Source organism: Crocuta crocuta, unplaced genomic scaffold (genome assembly GCF_008692635.1).
Source record: "Crocuta crocuta isolate KB4526 unplaced genomic scaffold, BGI_CrCroc_1.0 scaffold89, whole genome shotgun sequence".
NCBI classification, from domain to species: Eukaryota; Metazoa; Chordata; class Mammalia; order Carnivora; family Hyaenidae; genus Crocuta; species Crocuta crocuta.
Window position 1 is genome coordinate 7,315,620 of NW_027551559.1, and position 18,893 is coordinate 7,334,512.

The 18,893-nt window shown below is 42.8% G+C and overlaps 1 long non-coding RNA gene across 1 annotated transcript; it reads left to right on the plus strand.

The window, feature by feature from the left end:
- The first annotated feature begins 1,180 nt into the window (after positions 1 to 1,180).
- On the plus strand, positions 1,181 to 13,553 carry LOC144219428 (uncharacterized). The gene is made up of 4 exons (XR_013331411.1): positions 1,181 to 1,293; positions 2,027 to 2,260; positions 13,218 to 13,293; positions 13,398 to 13,553. It is a non-coding gene; the product is annotated as an uncharacterized LOC144219428 (long non-coding RNA).
- The last annotated feature ends 5,340 nt before the right edge of the window (positions 13,554 to 18,893 follow it).

Consider the following 18,893-nt stretch of genomic DNA (forward strand, 5'->3'; position numbering starts at 1 on the left):
TTATTTTGCCACAAGACAGGGAAATTGAATTGTAACGCCTTTTCCAGCATCTGAGACAAAGCAGGGCTGAATGCCAGTTCGGCTAATTGGCTGGACCAAACACCATCCAGTACCATCCTTCTGGGGTCAGTTAGGTTCTCTCCTTGCCTTCAGTCCAAAGAAAGCTCTCCATCCGTGGCCAGTTTACTGTCAGTCAATGTGTTTGGTTTCAGAAAAGCAAGAGAAAGTATGAAAATCAACCCACATTAACCACCGCTCACTGGCAGGCCTCACCACAGGGCTGTGTCCTGGTGAACGATGGATGTATCATTCTGATGACCACCTCTGAGTAGATAGGAAAGCCCGGAGCAGAAGACTGATAGGAGGTACCTGGTTGCGGTTGGGAAGTGAGAAAATAAAGAAAAAGTAGGGAATGTTCTCTTGAAGGCTGAAGAGCATGAGATAGCTACATCGATTGGTCACGTGACATACACCTGCCGTTACACAGGTTTAGATGAACTTCAGGAAACGAGTCAGGAGCGTGAAACAGGGCAGGACAACGTTGGGCAAAGCATTAGATTATAAGGCAGAATATTGATACCGACTCGCGTGTCTTGGGAAGGAGCGTGTGCTGGCAGCCACGCGGAGCAAGGTGAGGTGCTGGCCAGAACAGGACGCCCAAGGTCTGTGCGTGGTCCTTGGTGCGCCCCTGGTCGGGGGAGTGAAACGGGCAGCATCTCAGCTGGGGCTGCTGGGGGGAGGGGGGTATCGAGTAGACGGCACAGGCTCTCTCCAGGCTACCAGGCGAAGTAATCCTAATGATTGGGACAAAAGTCAAGACTTTCTTCCTCCTACAACTCCTGTAAATCGATTATTATGGTTAAACTACTTTTGAAATGTGGAGGGATAACGCTTGCTCATTTTCTGCTTTTCTTCTGTTTTAGGAGACTTCGTGGTGGGGTTGGGGGTGGGGTTGAAGCTCGGAGTTTGCTGTCATCTTCAGCCGTCATTCTGTCTAGGGACCTCGGCGAGGCGGCCAGACGACCCCCCTGGCCATNCGGTTAAACTACTTTTGAAATGTGGAGGGGATAACACTTGCTCATTTTCTGCTTTTCTTCTGTTTTAGGAGACTTCGTGGTGGGGTTGGGGGTGGGGTTGAAGCTCGGAGTTTGCTGTCATCTTCAGCCGTCATTCTGTCTAGGGACCTCGGCGAGGCGGCCAGACGACCCCCCTGGCCATGGCAACAACCTCCGGGCACCTGTAGGGACCCGCCAGCATCTCTCAGGCCAGGAATCGGATGGAGGGAAGGAGCAGGTGGGCCTTAATTAGCACAAAGAGCAGGCTCATTAGCGGCGAGGGGTGGCTGGGAGCCAAGCAGGCAGCAGCCCCTTTAAGGGGAACAGACAAGGAATTAGTGATGAATCATTATTAAAAAGCAGACGGAAAGGCTTCAGCTAAATCATTATGCTCATTCTCGTAATGAGAGGCCACTAAATAGAAGCGCCCCACCCGCGAGTCCACCAATGGAGTGCAAGGGGCCCTTTAGACAGGGAGGGCCCTGCAGAGAGCAGGGACAAGGCTTCGGCGGTGCTCGAAGAACTGGGGACGTGGCGGAAAGATGGAATAGGAAGATTGAGTCAAGTGACGCAATCACCACTTTTGAGAATAAAAGGGGCAGTTATGCTGAGGGTGGCGACCAGCTGTCCCTTCCTTCCAGTGAGGCTGGAACAAAGGCAGTGAGCGGCCGGAGGGGTGGCATGTGGGGGGGAAGGGGGATGGTCTGTGGTGGGGGTGAGATGCCAGCTATAGTTCTCAGGGTGGATTTGCAAAATAGCCTGCCTGATCTTGGGAAACACGAGAGGGCTCTCTGGTTTTACTGGCTGCACACAGGGTGGGGCAGGGCACTCCCTGAAGGTCAAGGCCTGCACTGTCTTGGGGTGGGGCCAGGACCCCGGGGAGGGAGGGGTGGTGGCTGTCAGAGCCCCCAGCGCTGGCGCACCTGTGGAGGACAGGTGCACAGCCCAGCCCTCCCCACATGTCCTTACAGGTGGAGCCCTAACCTGACGCTGAGGCCTCCCCACGCCCGTTTCCACTCCTTCCTGCCCGATCTCCAGGACAAGGCCCAGTTCCATTCACCCTGCCTGTTTCTCCCCTCCCAACTCCCCGAGAACAGCCCACAGCAAAGCAGAACAAATACCTCAGAGTGGAAAAACACGGAGCCGCAGACCCGTTTTCAGGATCCATTTTGAAGGAGCAAGTGTGGAGTTCTCCGATTCTAGAGGTGATGGTTACTGATTGTATTAGGAATAATCTCTCTCTCATCTTTTGAGAGCAGAGGCTGTAAATTCAGCCCCTGGGAAGCTGCAAAGTCTCTGCCTCAGAGAGGTTGCAGTTAGCAGAGGGTCCCTCCTGGGTCTTGAGAGCTTCCGCTTTCTCGCGGCTCTCCTTCTGTCTCAGTATGTCTTGGTGTAGAGCAGTATAATGGGAGATGAAATTCACCTATTGCAGCTTTGCCGCAGATGCACCGAGGCTCAAAAGAGCCTGGCTTGTGTTTCTTCTGTCACCCTCCCATAAATCTGAGTCCATTTCTTCTCTGCGTTCGTCGCTGACAGCACCAGACTCGCTCAGTGATTCATCTCAGCCGTTCCCAGGCATGGCCATGCTCGCTTCAGGGACGGGATCGAACCATCAATAGATTTGTCCCTGAGCCATGTGCAATTAGATGACAGAAAGAACATCCTAGCCAGCCAAATGCTTCAATGGCTTGAGATTATTTTGTCGTTTTCACGGGAAAAGTTGCAGGGGGTCTAGGATGGCGTGGCGTCTGGGGAGAGGTGAGCCTGTGACCAGGCTGACATCTCTTCATTGGTCCAAGAGCAGGAGGGAGGAGGGGGAGGTCACTGCCCAGTTTCACCTGCATCTTAGACCCATTGTGAGCACCTACAAGTTGGTCCAGGAAAGGCACTTTGGTCGAATAAAAAGTAAGATATAATTTACGTACTGTAAAATTCACCACTTGAAGCATTATTTTTTTTTAGTATATTCATAAGGTTGTGCGACCGTAGCTGTTAATTAATTCTGGAGTGTTTTCATCACTCCGAAAAGAAATCCAATACCCCTTAGTGGTCATTTTTCACTTCCTCCCCAGCTCCCGGCGATCACTAATCCATTTGCTGCCTCTGTACATCTACCTACTCAGGGCATTTCACAGAAGTGCAATCGTACAACGTATAACCGTTGGTATTTGGCATCGTTCATTTAGCATGATGCCTTCGAACTTTTGATGGCTGAGTAACACTCCATTTTATGGATAGACTACATTGTGTTTATCCACTCATCAACTCATGGAAATTTGGATCATTTTGCCACCATATTTGTTAAGAATAACATTCTTTCAAATGTATATGTACAAGTTTTTGCATGAACGCATGTTTTCAATTCTCCTAGATATATGCCTAAGAGTGAAATTGCTGGATCATAGGGCAATTCTAGGTTTAACTTTAAAAGGGCTGCCTGATGCTTCCCCAGTGGGTGAGTCCCTCCATGCTCTCAGCAGCGATGGGGATGGTTCTCATGTCTCTACATCCTTACCGACACTCTCTTTCCCCCCTCACATGATAGCCATCCTAAGTGGGTGTGAAATGGTATCTCATTTTGGTTTTGATTTGCAGTTCCTTAACTATTAATGATGTTGAGCATAATTTTTGTGTACTTGTTTGCCATTTTGGAAGAATGTCTCCTTTGGGAAAATGTCTAGTCAAAACCTTTGCCCATGTTTTAATTGGGCTATTTGTCCTTTTCTGTAGAGTTTTAAATGTCCTTTTTATATGTTGGATGCATGACCCATATCGAATACCTGATTTGCAAACATTTTCTCCTAACGTCTAGATTATCTTTTCACTTCCTTGATAGTGTCCTTTGATGCATGTAAGGCTTTAGTTTTGTTGAAATCTTGGTCAATGTTCATCTTAGGTCTTAGGTCAGGGTCGTCTGGCTGGCTTGGTTGGAAGAGCATGAGACTCTTGATCTCGAGGTCATGAGTTCAAACCCCACACTGAACGCAGAGAGTACCTAAATAAATACACTTCAAAAAAGGCTTAGGTCAGTGTTTCTGAACTTGTTTTCAATGTCAAACCATTAAGAAGAAAATTCTAATTTGTTTAATGAGCTAAATTAAATATTTAGGTATGGATTTTGGTCAAGTAGCACTGAGCTTTGAAGAGCCACAAACCATTGCAACATATAAGATTTCTTTTTCTCCAAGAATCTATTTTTCCCTTGGGTAGCAACCTTGCCACTTCAGTGCAGGAATTAGGTCAAAGATATTGCTCTTTACCTAAACTTGGGTGAGGCTGGGAGGGAGGCTTGAGCGCACCGTCTGTGTGAATTAGCTTGACCTTGTGCTCCAGAAACTGTCCCAGCCAGAGACATTCTCTACCTCCTTAGGTCCTACGTGATCTTTTTCAGCTAAACCTTTACAGATTGAAACCAATAGCTAATCGTTTTGTTCTTCCCAAACAATGCAGCCTGGGACCTTGGGCTACTAATGGTGCCTCGGGGCATTTCCAACAATTATTCAATTTACACAGTTTATTGCTTATTCATACAGTATGGGCTTATAGCTGGGCTTCTATCCACCAGTCCTGGCTTGCTTATATGTAACTGTTGAACTGATCGTAGACACAAGTCAGAAGTAACTTCTGTGGAACTGATCATAGACCCATAGACACTTAGGTGTTGCTAGGTGACGATCTGAGATGTGACCAACTCTGAGCTAATAACTCAAATGAGAGTTCTGGATAATCTATGACTTCTATTTGTTACCTCCCTATCCTGGTTCATCAGATCATTAAACATAGCCATCCCAGGTAGTCCCTGTCATTACAAAGACTGCTCTGCTGCGGGAAGCATTTTGTTTCCAAAGAAGAAGGAAAGAAGGCAAAATTTGATGTAAGATGTAGTTAAAATCCATCATGGCTTCTTCATCTTCTCTTCTTTCTCTTCTTCTTCTCAGTTGTACCAAATGATGCTTTCTTTTCTAATTTTAAAAGTGAGCATTAAGGGCCCCTGGGTGGCTCAGTTGGCTGGGCGTCTGACTTCAGCTCAGGTCATGATCTCACAGTTCGTGGGTTCAAGCCTTACATCAGGCTCTATGTTGACAGCTAGCTCAGAGCCTGGAGCCTGTTTCAGATTCTGTGTCTCCGTCTCTCTCTGACCCTCTCCTGCTCTCTCTCTCTCTCTCTCAGAAATAAATAAGACATTAAAAAAATTTTTTTAAAGTAGACATTATCCTCAACTAGAGAAGACTGAAAGATTACTGGCCTCAAAACCATTGCCAATCATGCTTCTTTGCTGCACTTCGTAGTAATTGTTTGGGCAACAAATACTTCAATGTTGAACCTCTCTGCACATCAGGAATACGTTGGGCTTTCCTAAACAATTTCTTAAAGCCTTTAATTATGTAGGGGAGGGCATGTACTTATCAGTCAGGCATGTGTGCACAAGACACAGAAATCACAGCATGGATGCTTTAAAACTAGTCATCTCTATGTGTGTCAAATGTGCTCACAGGAAGAAAAAAAAAGAGCATTCTTTTTTTTTCATGGAAGACAAGTTGCATAGAATCTTTAGAAGAAGTTGCCATTCTGGACTAAGTAAAAATCTTGGTATGAGATGATAGTTAAAAGCACAGGTTCTTTATTAAATAATTATGCATCATCTATTATGTAGAAAATACCTTGTTGAGTATCACTAAAGCTACAAAGTATCATGACCTTGTGTCTCTGACTACAGACAGCTCGTTATCTTGAGAGTCAGGATCAAAACACACACAAGAAACTGCAACCAAAACACTGTGTCACCAGTTTTGTAAGAAGAGATATGACAGAGTCTAGCATTTCAGGTGAGGGCTAGTTCAGCTTGGGTAATTCAAGTGCAGGTCACATTTCAACGAGATTCTAAAAAAAAATAGACTTTAAGAAAACAGAAATGAAGGAGAACATTCAGGAGGTGTATATGCAAAGAGGTAGAGGGACAGGAAAAGGAAGGAAGAGCATCCAATGATGACCGATGGTGGCCCAGAACATACTTCAGGGACGAGGTGCATGAGAGGATGCAGCCAGGCTCCCCAGTGCTTGCCCTGCGCGGTGACTGCTCTTGATCATTTCTGAGCACTGAAGTGATACAGTCACCTGAGAAACGGTCTGAGAATGGATGAACTGGAGACAGCGTGATGGTTTAGAAGCATCTCATGGGAGTTCAGGAGAGGTAGTGACCATGGGGCGGTCCAGAGTGGATGGTGGGAATGGAAAGGAAGGGTTAGAAAACACAGACTTATCCATACAAACAAAACTTGATTGGCTGTTGAGAGAGGCAGGAAAGGAGAGGAAAGAATCAAATGGAACTCAGGGGTTTTATGTCTGCTTCATTAGAAACGTGATTCAGGAGCACCTGGGTGGCTCAGTCAGTTAAGCGTCTGACTTTGGCTCAGGTCATGATCTCATGGTTCGTGGGTTCGAGCCCCGCGTTGGGCTCTGTGCTGAAGCTCAGAGCCTGGAGCCTGTTTCAGATTCTGTGTCTCCCTCTCTCTCTCTGACCCTCCCCTGCTCACGCGGTCGCTCTCTCACTCTCTCAGAAATAAATAAAACATTAAAAAAAAAAGAAACATGATTCAATGTGAAGTCAAGGGGAGGATACAGTTGGGGAGAGAAAATTACTGTGTGTTTACAGATGATGGGTTCCAGGAGCTAAAGGTACAATAAGCAGATGTGAAGGGTGAGTGGTGAGAGATGGGTAACCAGCAAGATGGATGTAGGGAGTTGCCTTTCTGCAGGTACAGTGAAAACTAAGAGTGGGAGTGAGATCGTGGGAAGGAAGATGGTGAAGAATAACAACTCTGGGAAAGCTTGTTCTCCAAAGGCAATGGGACTCCCATAGGTGAACTCTCCCCCTTACAAGAGTTTAGGGAGAACTTGGGCAATCTCATGGCACCTCCAGTTTACTGCCTATGTTTTCTTTGAGGAGTTTTATGGTTTCAGGTCTTATATTTGAATCTTTAACCATGTTGAGTTTTGTATGTGTGTGTGTGTGTGCATGTGTGCGCGCGTGTGTGTGTGTGTGTGGTGTAAAGAAGTGGTCCAGTTCTGGTCTTTTCCATGTAGCTGTCCAGTTTTCCAAACTGTTATTATAATTGACATTTTTAATATTTGTTTGGTTGTTGGTATACAGAAATGAAATTTATCTGTATATGTTGAATTTGAGTAACCTTCAAATTTGCTTTTAGTTCTAATGAAATTTTATGGGTTCTTTCTTCATAAAAGATTCATATAATCTCCAAAATCATATCACCTCCATTTCTAGCTCTAATATTTCCCCTTTCTTTGTTACCCTTGCCTTACTGGGTAGGCCAGCGCTCCAGCACAATGTTGAAAGTATCATGCAATACACGGCATTCTTGTTTGGTTCCTGATCTCAAAAGATTTCTTTCTTTTTTTAAAAAAAAATTTAATGTTTACTTTTTTAACTTTTTTTTATTTTTGAGAGAGAGATAGAGACAACATGAGCAGGGGAGGGTCAGAGAGAGAGGGAGACATGGAATCCAAAGATGGGCTCCAGGCTCTGAGCTGGCTGTCAGCACAGAGCCTGACACGGGGCTCAAACCCATGAACCATGAGATCATGACCTGAGCCGAAGTCGGATGCTTAACCTACTGAGCCACCCAGGTGCCCCGATCTTAAAAGATTTCAACTTTTTAGCCATCAAATATGTTTTGCAAATTTTTTTTTGTAGAAGCTCTTGATTAGAGTGAGAAGGATCTCTTCTATTCTTAATTTAATAGCCTATTTGTCATTTTTATCATGAAAAGTTTTATCAAATGCTGTTTCCACATCTGTGACTTTTATTGGTTCTGTTAACAATTTCAGAATACACTGGCTGATTTTCCATAATCAAACCAACCTTGTCTTGTGGAGTTAAACCTAATTTAGTAATAATATTTATACTTTTTGCTGGATTCAGTCTGTCCATAGTCTGTTTAGACTTTTTGCAAATGTATTCAAGAGAGATTGGCTTGCGATTTTCTTTCACCATTTTTTCTTGTCGGATTTTACATCAATGCTATACTCAGAAAATGACATGAGACATTTCCTGTTCTCCAAATGAATTTATTTACATTTTGATTTTTTTTTTTATGTTAGGGAAAAAAAAATGACCAGCTAAGACACTTGGGCCTAGAGTTTTCCTTAGGAGGATATTTTGAACTCCTTATTATGGAAAGCTTCTGTTTACATTTAACTCATTTACTGGGTTTACTGGTTTACTTGGGTTAAATGTAACACCTTTGTGATTTGGATTTTCCCCACCTATTCTATATATCTGTTTTCTTTTTATGACTTCCTTTAGATTAACAGAGTATTTTTCAAATCTATCTTTCCTTGTCAGTGGTTTCAAGATATGCATGTTGCTTTTGCCCCCTTAATACGTATTCCAGAAACTGCACTATGCCTATTCAACTTCTCACTTCTAAAACAATTACTTTTATCCTCTTTTTGAACAATGGAAGGAGTTTAGAACACTTTACGTTTTTTGTCCTCTCCTGTTTATTTACACTTGGTTTTTAAGATTTTATTTTACATTAACTCTCAAGAGATGTTATATTTATGTCATAAATTTTATTAGGTTTATCCGTATATTGCCACTTTTTCTGCCCTTATTTTCTTCTTGTATTTCAAACCTTTTATCTGGGAAATTTTCCCTCTATACGAATCATCCTTCATTTGTGTGTGTGCCCTTATCAGTGCTTTCACTTTGTGTTCTTGTGTAAGGAGTATTTATTTAGCCCTTGTTCTGGAAAGATGTGTTCTCTGGGTATAGAACTATTTCTCCCCCACTCATTGCAAAAGTCAGTTCTGTGTCTCTGGCTTCCAATGCTCTTAGAAAGAAGTTAGCTGTTATTCTTATTCATTAGAAGGACTCTGTCTCTCTTTGTACACACACACACACACACACACACACACACACACATACCGTGTGTATATACATATAGATGTGTTTCTGGCTGGTTATAGGGTTTTACCTTCTTTTAGGTCTTTAAAGTTTCATTATGATCTGTCTTAGTATGGATTTACATTTATTTTTTTCTGCTTGAAATTGATGGCACTTTTGAGCCTCAACAGTTGGGTAAATTATGACAAGCACTCATGAAGCTAAGGGAAGTTGTGAGAAGTGACATCACAAAGAAAGGAGCAGATTCAGAAGGTGTAGGAGAGAGGGGCAGAAAATAGAAATGTGCCATCAGGACCGGATGCTTAGAAAAAGGATCCATGGTTGGGGTGGGGTGGGATTCAGGGCTGACAGTGGTCACACCCGAATGGAGCTTGGACGCTGCATGAAATGCAAGTAAACGACCTTTCTTCTCAACACGTCACTGAATGCCAAACACATAGTTTTAAACAGGATAACCCCACAGCATGAAATTTCTAATATTAATTCTTCAAGTTTGTAATCATGGCTGGAACTCTGAAGAATAAGCCTGTGAGGTCACAATAGTAATCTGAAATTTTCCTGAAAACTAAAAGAATTTGGCTTTTTTTCAGTTTTATCATATAATCGCTGCACATTAAAGAAACTAGTATAAATGAGAACATCAAATAAATGAAACCAATTTTCTTCAGCTTACATAAAATAGCGTCACCTTAAAACTCTTTACGATTATTAACAACATTTGAGTCATAATTTTTTTAAGAACACAAGTAATGAAAAGACGATTTCATTCCAGGAGCGTAATGCTCTGATTAATTAATTATGCGCACAGACAGCCTGATGGGCAGATAGAGTGTCATCGATTTCCAGGATGTATACAAGGCAGCAAAAGTGTGCCCATGGGGAGCGATTTTAATCCATCAATCCATACAGACCCCTTTGTTGCAGCAAACCCACGTCTGATTTCCTGGAATGTCAGCGTTCTGACCCGTGTTCATTTATCTGCACTCTGGTGATTGACTATTTTCCTATTTAATCTGGAAGAAATAAGAGGCTTGTGGCTTTCATAGTCCGTCAACTTTCTCCCTGTTGACTAGTCTTATCTCTGCATTCTCTTGCATTTCCCAGGCCACTCGGAGAAAAATTCATGGAAAGCATTAGCTCTCTCAGATAAGCAAATGTTCCCAAACCTCATTCTCCAGCGCTGAGGCGAGCTTGGAGACCCTTTCACCTGTAGACCCCAAGGCTGGCTCAGCTAACCAGGCTTGCAACATCCATCCTTCCCGCCTTTCTTGCTCTTCCTTGGGTTGATTTCTTTCTCCTGAAACTACTCACTGTCAGAGAGGACATTAATCCCGGGTCCCTGATATTGGCTGCCAAGGGGACTCTGTGTAGACCCAAACCTACTAGGAGCCACATTATAAGGCTTCCTTACCAGAAGAAAAAGACCTGGATTCTATCTATCTATCTATCTATCTATCTATCTATCTATCTATCTATCTATCAACTATCTATAGTTTATTTATTTATTTTGAGAGGGAGAGAGAGAGAAAGAGAGAGAGAGTGTGCAAACATGCACACAAGCAGGGGAGGGGCAGAGAGAGAGAGAAACCAAAGCAGGCTCTGCACTGTCCACACAGAGCTGGACATGGGGCTCAAAGCCATGAACTGTGAGACACGACCTGAGCCGAAACCAAGAGTCTGATGCTCAACTGACTGAGCCACCCAAGGCGCCCTAATATACCTGGATTTTATGTCAAAATTCCCTTCAGTGTCTCAAAGGAAGCTCAGAAGAGCTGGTAGAGGTGGTAGCTAAGCTGTCCGAAGGGCTCCTCCCCTCTGTCCATGTGAGTCGTCACTGGACTTGGAACCTAAGTCACAGCAGACAGAATGCAGGGTCATGAGCAGAATAGAGGGGCTGTTTGTTCAACACCTGCTATACGCTGCACATCTCCATACAGCCTCATTTAATCATAGCCCTCCAGTTAGCCGAAAACCCTGCAAGGCTGGCATGATGAAATGCGTCTGTGCACATGAACACAGCTAAATCCGGCCTCGTGGGGGAGAAGGTGATAGAGCGGGACTTTGAGAGCTATTCTGCCTTAAGCTGAAGCCAATATCCCTTCTTCTCCAGTGTGCTCTGAGGACTGAGTCTGCATGTAGTAGGGGGGAAGGGCGCAGGACTGTGCTCCCTGGGGAGGAGGGTGATGGAGTCAGGGGCCCAGCGATGACCCCAAAGGCCCCGAAGGCAGGAAATCAAGCAGAGCCCTCCTCGCCAGCCTGTTAGTGCCTCACACTCTTCCTTTGTGCAAAGAAAGTGCTGTTTTGCTCTTGTGGCTTAATTATTATGGATAAGCAGTTCCCAGATAGATGCTGTCACGGTTCTGCAAAGTCAGAAAAGAAGGCTTAAGTGTCTCCAAGACTCATAACATGTGGAAAACAATGAGAGAGTGTGGTGGTCACACAAAGCCCCTGTTTTAAGGTCGCTCATACAGAATGAGAAAATAATTCTGGTGTTTCTTTGAACTCATGCTTGCATAGACATTAAGGATGGTGTTATTGCTAGTTCATTTATTATAAACTAGAGAGCCCAGGCGACAGAACAGAACTGTAAGCAAAACATGCTTTGATTTACAAGCATTCAGCTTAAATATTTCAAGAAAATATCTGCTAACAGATCAGAGAAAAGCCTGCCCTAGCCAGATACCTGTGTGGGTAACATTCAGAAGCTCCAGTTTGGGCCGGGAATGCTGTTGTGCCTTCACTTTTTACCAATGGACTTATTTACTGGGCTTCCTATCATAAGAGCGTTTCACCTTCTCCTTGACTTTTAACTTAACATGTTGTAGTCGAAGTCCTATTTTGCTGATCTTTATTTCACTGAGAACAGCTATTTGACTTTGCTAGGGTTCTATGCCCCGTGTGGCCCTCATAGATCTGAGGGCCAGTAGATTTCTAGCTGCTGTTCCTCTGTTAGGACATTTCCTCTACTCAGCCCTGACATTGGAAATAGTCTGTGTGAGGGAGCACAGTCTGCTCTTCATTTGTGATTCAAGGTTGGCTGACAAGCCTGATCGCTGAGAAGATGGCTTTGCTTTTTTCCAGCACTCGTTCTTGGATTATGATTTAATTAACAAAAGCAGCTCACATCTATCCATTCTTTTTTCTTTTTAAATGTTTATTTATTTTGAGAGAGAGCAAGCGACGGAGGGGCAGAGAGAGAGAGAAAGGGAGAGAGAGAGAGAATTCCAAGCAGGTTCTGTGCTGTCAGCACAGAGCCCAATGAGGGGAATGATCTCAAGAACGATGAGATCATGACCTGAGCTGATATCAAGAGTTGGACGCTTAACCACCTGAGCCACCCGGGAGCCCTTCATTTACCCATTCTTAAATATCAAATGAGAGAAGTGAATCAAATGGCCAAGATGTGAGTCTGGAGTAGTCCAGACCCGGGTGTAGACCCTAGTCCCTTGCTGAGTGCTGAGATTTCCAGAACTGCGGGGGTTGGTGCTTGGGCTGCTGGCTTACCCTCGGGATGTGGCAGCCCGGGCTCTGCAAAGTACACCCTTGCCCTGCCCCTTGCTCCTTGGAAGCTCGGCCAAAGAGGGCGTTGGGAGGAGACCTCAAGGCTGCAGGACGAAGCAGCTCAGTCCTCCCGGTTTGCCCATTCTGGCGAAAGGCTGTGCCTTTTGGTTCCAGTTTCCGGTTTCTACCCACGTTCCCCAAAACAGACCCAGTGCACTCGTCAGATAGAAGCACCCCTCTTCTGAAGCTTCAGCGTCAGTGTCATAAGGCCCCACCTTCAAAGCTCCAGAGCTCTGCACGCCCCTGGGCCCAAGTTCTCCACACCCTCATCCGCGTCTCTGAACTCTAACAGTCTTTACATGGTGTCCTTGATTCTCCCACCCCAGGGGAAGTATCTGCTTCTGGCATGTGCTCCATGATTCCTTCTCTGTGATAAACTCTTTTGTGCCTGTTCAGTGATGAATACCCTCCAAACTCATTCTATATGTAAAATTGTCTCCGTTAAAATAACTGATATGGTTTCTATATTCCCAAATGAGCCCTGGCTATTTGTGCCAAGTTCTTTACATAAAATGGGTTGAGTTGTGTCACCTCCAAATTCACAGGTAGAAGTCGTCAGAATGTGGACTTAGTTGGAAACAGGGTCATGGCAGATGTAATCGGCTAAGCTAGGCTGAGGTCAGAAGGGAGTAGAGTGGGCCCTAACCCTATATGACTCATGTCCTCGTACGCAGAGGAGGTTAAGACACAGACACGAGTGGAGAACACCGTCTGACGACAGAGCAGATGCTGGAGGGAGGTGTCTACCAGGTAAGAACCACCAGACACTTTGATTTTGGGTTTCTGGCCCCCAGAACGCCGAGATGATACTTTTCTGTTGTGTTAAGCCCCTCACTTGTGGTCCTTTTTTACAGCTGCTGTGGGAGGATGCCTGCCTTCCGGGGCACTTGCGGGGATAACAGCTGGGCAGCGCCAGCCTCGGTGCCTGACATGTGCGCGTTCTCACTAAAATGGATGAGCACTGGGTGTGATACGGAAACCGACTTGACAATAAACTATTTGTAAAAAAAAAAAAAAAAGAGAGAAGTTTTCAAAGTCTAAATAAATAAATAAATATAAATAAATAAAATACTGTTAAAATAAAAATAAAACGGAGCTCTTCTCATCACCAGTAATGTCACTAGTATAGCTCGTTCTTGCAGGTTGTGCTTGGCTTGCTCTTGGTCTTCAGTTCAGCAGCTGACGGGCCCCACGGCAGGAGCTGGCTTTGGGGGTTATCCTTAGTGATCGCCAAGCAGAGGGACCTCTCTCAGGGACCGTCCGTGCTCCCGCGCTTCTGGAGGACACTTGAGCCACTGTGAGGGGTGACGCGCACAGCTCACTTCTCCCTCTGCACAGTCCCGCGTCCCTCACCCTCCCAGGTCTGGTCTCCTAAACCACTGCACGCACTCCCTGTCTTAAAGTCTGTCTCCCCGGAGAATCTGGTGCTTTAAAAAGACATACACAGCCTGCATTTAGGTTTCACAGAGTGAAATTTGCACAAGTATAGGGTCCATGCCAGGGACAGAACAGATTCTATAGAAATTCTTGTGATTTTGTGTCATGGTTGGTTCCCATAATGGCTCCACACTACTTATTCAGCAAAATGAACAAATTGCTACCTCCGTTGTCTGCTTGGCCCCGACCTCAGAAGCATTATGGATTCTATTTAAGAAGCAGCAGATTCTCAGGCTGCAGTTCCCGGCTGATTTGAAGGTTACGTTCCCAGCTGCAAACTTATCTGGGGGTGATCTCAGCTAGAATACATACCCTCAATCTAAGACTGCACAATCCAAGGGTATTCTGTCATTCAATAGGGCTCGGTGTTATTTGTTAAACATACAGATGACATTCTGTCTGGACACCAGTAGTCCTTTGGTGGTCGTAGTAGGAGACAATCAAGTCTAAATGGCAAATGCTTAAAACACCCATGTTTTTGTTCTTTTTTTGGTCTTCTTAAAGATGCCTGAAATGCAATTTGTGATTTGAGAAAGCCTTTGAATAGTTTAGAGTTCCAGACTTCCTTCCTAATAGAAGGATTCCTCCTGAACACCTTTGTGCTCCTTTACACACTAATCCACAAGTACCATACTAGTGGTTACAAGTCAATGTAGCAATTGCTATCTTTCAGGGAGAAGTGTTGGGCGTTTGCTGTTTACCATACAGTTGGGCTAGTGCGCCAAATCCGCAGACACTCATATCATCCAAAACTCAGAAAACAAAGGTATTCTCAAGTATTCTTGCTTCTGAGCCAGCTTTGTCTTGTTTCTTTCAGAATGGGATGCTAGCAGTGTGTAAGGGTTAGAAACATCACGCTAGGCAGTGGCTTCTGGACCTTTCCAGTAGAACCTTTTGGTAATATCACCAGTTTGCGGGGAATTCATGGGATGGTTGTACTTTTAGTAAACACTAAGGCAGGGAATCCATTATGATAAAAGATTTTCAGTAACACCTTGAAATGAGTTTGTAGTTTAGTAATCACAGTAGCATCTGTATAGTTGAAAAGTACAGCACGTGTGTGTGTGTGTGTGTTTATTCGATTCACTGCAAGTGCATAGTTGATGCAGGAACTCTTGCCTTCAGAATTCCAGGATTCTGAAGCTTCAGGGTTGAGGAGGAGGGACCCTGACTGTGCCTGGTCCCGCCTCCCACTCACTGGTGAGGCGGGTGACTGGGACAATTCCACCTTTAAGGTTTTGCTCCTTCTACAGAAAAACAGAGAGCTGGCTTGACAAGATCTGTTCTTTCCAGTGTGACCACCTGTGGTCTCCTCTAAGTTTTAGGGGCACGGCCGTCTGCATGCAGCCATTTTTGCAATGCCGAGGTGCTGTTTCTACCTGCTGCGCCAGTAAACTGCTGACTGCCCTCCTCTCCACCCCAGTACAGCTAATGAACATACCAGCAGGGATCAGGAGCTCCTGTGAACATTCAATTAACAAGAAAGCTTCTGTCCATGTGGCAGTAATGGCCAGTGCCGGGTCCCCAGGAGGGTCCTCAGCCCACGATTCCCTGGCTTGGCTGGTGGTCATTGATGAGGCCATTAATCATCCATCTGGGCCGGCTCATTTTAGACCTCCTCAGGGAACCCACTGTCTTGTGTTCTATTTCTCTGATTTCCTCTCTGCTCCGTGAATGCATTTGACCGTCAAAATTGCATCTCGTCTGAGTCCAAGTTGTGGTGTGATTTCCCTATTGTAGAATAAGGTCAACGTTTCTGCTTCTTTTGGTTGCTAGCTCATGGCGGCAAATCCCTTATGGAATCAGCAATGGTTGCAGGCAGATTATAGACACTTCCAACACAAGATTTTTGTCTTAAGGATACCTGGACTTCACGGTTAGGGCAAAATAATCTTACCACGTTCATGCCAACACTGAAGAAATCTTATTGGTGAAGTGTTCCCTAGAGCTCACCTCCTCAACCTTGACCAAATCTCTATGTAGTGCAGTTTATGAGTTTTTCCAATTACATGTTGTCTTTTCATTAAACCATACAATTCTTTTTAGTAACACTATTTATGCTCGGATAAATTTTATTCTGTGAAAATTTTATGTTGAAGGTTTGCTCCATCAATAATTCATTGCCCATACGAAATTTGCCCAATTAGACTTCTGTCATTTGAGAGTTACTGCTTGTGGCCATTGTTTCTGCCAAGTTCAATTTTACAGACCTAATTTTTATAAATAGTAATAATAATAGCAATAGTGATAGCAATAATGATTATAAATTGAATGAAATAAATTTTATGCAATTTTCTTTGCCAACACAAAAGAAAATTTTTAGCATTTTTTCAGATATTAAAGGATTTCTTCATTGACTGGGTATGGGTAATTTTGTTACCAACTCAACTTTTCATATTCTTCTAGGCACATCTAGAAAATTAAAAAAAAAAATACACAATAGCATTTACAATAGGGTAGACAGACAGGAAAACATCTGGAGACCAGTTTAACAAATATGTGGAGGAACTGTATTCTAAAAACTCCAAAAACTTTTGCTTGAAAGAAATAAAAGGTAACTGTTTACGGAAGTGAACTATATTTGTGGAGCAGGAAATCAACTATTGCCAACATGTTAGTTCTCTCCAAACTGATTTATAAGGTTTGTAGAATCACCATCAAAATTTCAGCAGGATAAATAAGTAATAAAATACATATTTATTTACTTGTAATTGTAATGACATCAAGTTCTTAGATTTTTGAGGGGAGGGTTGACATCATACTATATTAAATCTTTTAATGCATAAAAAGATATGGGCTTCTATTTATTTAAATTTTCTTTCTTTTTCTTGTTCCCCCCGTGGAAGTTTTGTGTTTTTCTCCCTCAAGGTCTTATGTTCTGGAGACTGTTGTAAATAATACCTTAAATTTTTTTTTAAATTTTCTATTCATCCGCTGCTGGTTTAGTATCCAGCAAATTTACTAAGTGTTTACCAAGTTTAACACTATTTCTCTATAGATCCTTTTTGATTTTCTGTTCACAAAAGCACATCATCTCTGAATAATTGAAATGACAGCTTATTTCTTCTTATTCAAACCTTATATTTACTTCTTTGTTTTTATTTAACTTGTTAGAATTATAATAAAATATTTAACAACTGTGGTGCAGTGAACATGATTGTTCTGTTTCTTATTGAAGGGATACATCTTTCGTATTTTAACACAAAGAATGAGTATTTGCTGGGGGTTTGTTGGAGATAAATTTTATCAAGTTAAGGAAGGGTTCTTCTATTTTTATTTTATTATATTCTTTCACATTTTTATTTCAGTTCTAGTGAATTGACATATCATATAATATTGTTTTTAGGAGTAGAATTTAGTGTGTTCTATTTTTAGAATGCTAATACCTTTATCATAAACATACATTGATTTTTACCAAGTGTTTTTTCCTGCAACTACAGAGGTGATCATTTCTTCCTTCCTTCCTTTCTTTCTTTCTTTCTTTCTTTCTTTCTTTCTTTCTTTCTTTCTTTCTTTCTTTCTTTCTTTCTTTCTTTCTTTGCTGTATTCTGTTAATTTTGTGAAATCTTCCAAACACTTTTTCTTAGGCTATAACCTAGCATTCTTGGATTAAACCAAACTTTGTTGTGAGTTTTTAATACATCACTATCATTTATTTGTTGATATTTTATTTAGGAATTTTGCATTTTTGTTCAAGAAGAATCGTTCTTTAATTTTACTTTTTAACCGTGTCCTGGTCAGAGTTTGATTTCAAAGTATGTGGGTTTCCTAAAGCAAATAGGTTTGCTCTCACATATTTTTTCTTTTTCTTAATATTATTGCCAGAAATTAATTTTTATTATTCTAAAATGAATCAACTTTTGCTCTTGTGGTTCTGTTATACTGATTTATGTTCTTATAGTATCTTACCTTATCTAAATAATAATTTGCCTTTATGTTTGGGCACTTAATTTGTTCATTTTTTAACATCTTGAAACAGATAATTACATCACTGATCTTCATCTGATTTTATTTTCCAAACCTGCATTTAAGCCTGTAAATTTCCCTCTACATACAGCTTTTTATACCTTTCTCAAGTTTTTGATGTGCTAGGTATATAATACCATTTTACAAAAATTGCAGTGTAGGGGTGGCTTTTTCTTTTAATGTTTATTTATTTATTTTGAGAGAAAGAAGGGCAGAGAGGAAGAGAGAGAGTACCAGCAGTCTCTGCGCTATTAGAGCAGAGCCCAATGTGCGGCTTGATCTCATGAACCATGAGATAATGACCTGAGCTGAAATCAAGAGTTGGCTGCTTAACCTATTGAGCCACCCAAGTGCCCCAGAACATCCAACTCTTGATTTCAGCTCAGGTCATGATCCCAGCGTTGTGGGATCAAGCCCCGCATCTGACTCTGTGCTGAGGGTGGAACCTGCTTAAGACTCCCCCTCCCTCTCCCTCTGGCCCTCCCCTGCTTGAGCTCTCTCTTTCTCTCTTTTTAAAAATTAAAAAAAAATTTTTTTTAAATAATTTATTTATTTATTTATTTCTGAGAGAGAGACAGCATGAGCAGGGGAGGGTCAGAGAGAGAGGGAGACACAGGGTCTGAAGCAGTCTCCAGGCTCTGAGCTAGCCATCAGCACAAAGCCCAACACAGGGCTTGAACCCACAAACCATGAGATCATGACCTGAGCTGAAGTTGGACACCTAACTGACTGAATCACCCAGGCGCCCCTAATAAAACATTTTTTAAAATGGGAAAATTTATTTCCAATTTCTACTTTGATTTCTTCTTTGATTTGTGAATTATGTCATAGAGCATTGCTCAAATTACAGCCATGAGAAATGTTCTATATTTTTGTTGGTATATTCTGGTTTTATTCCAAAGTCATCAGCAAACATGTTTTGGATTCCTCCTTGGAAATTTATTGAA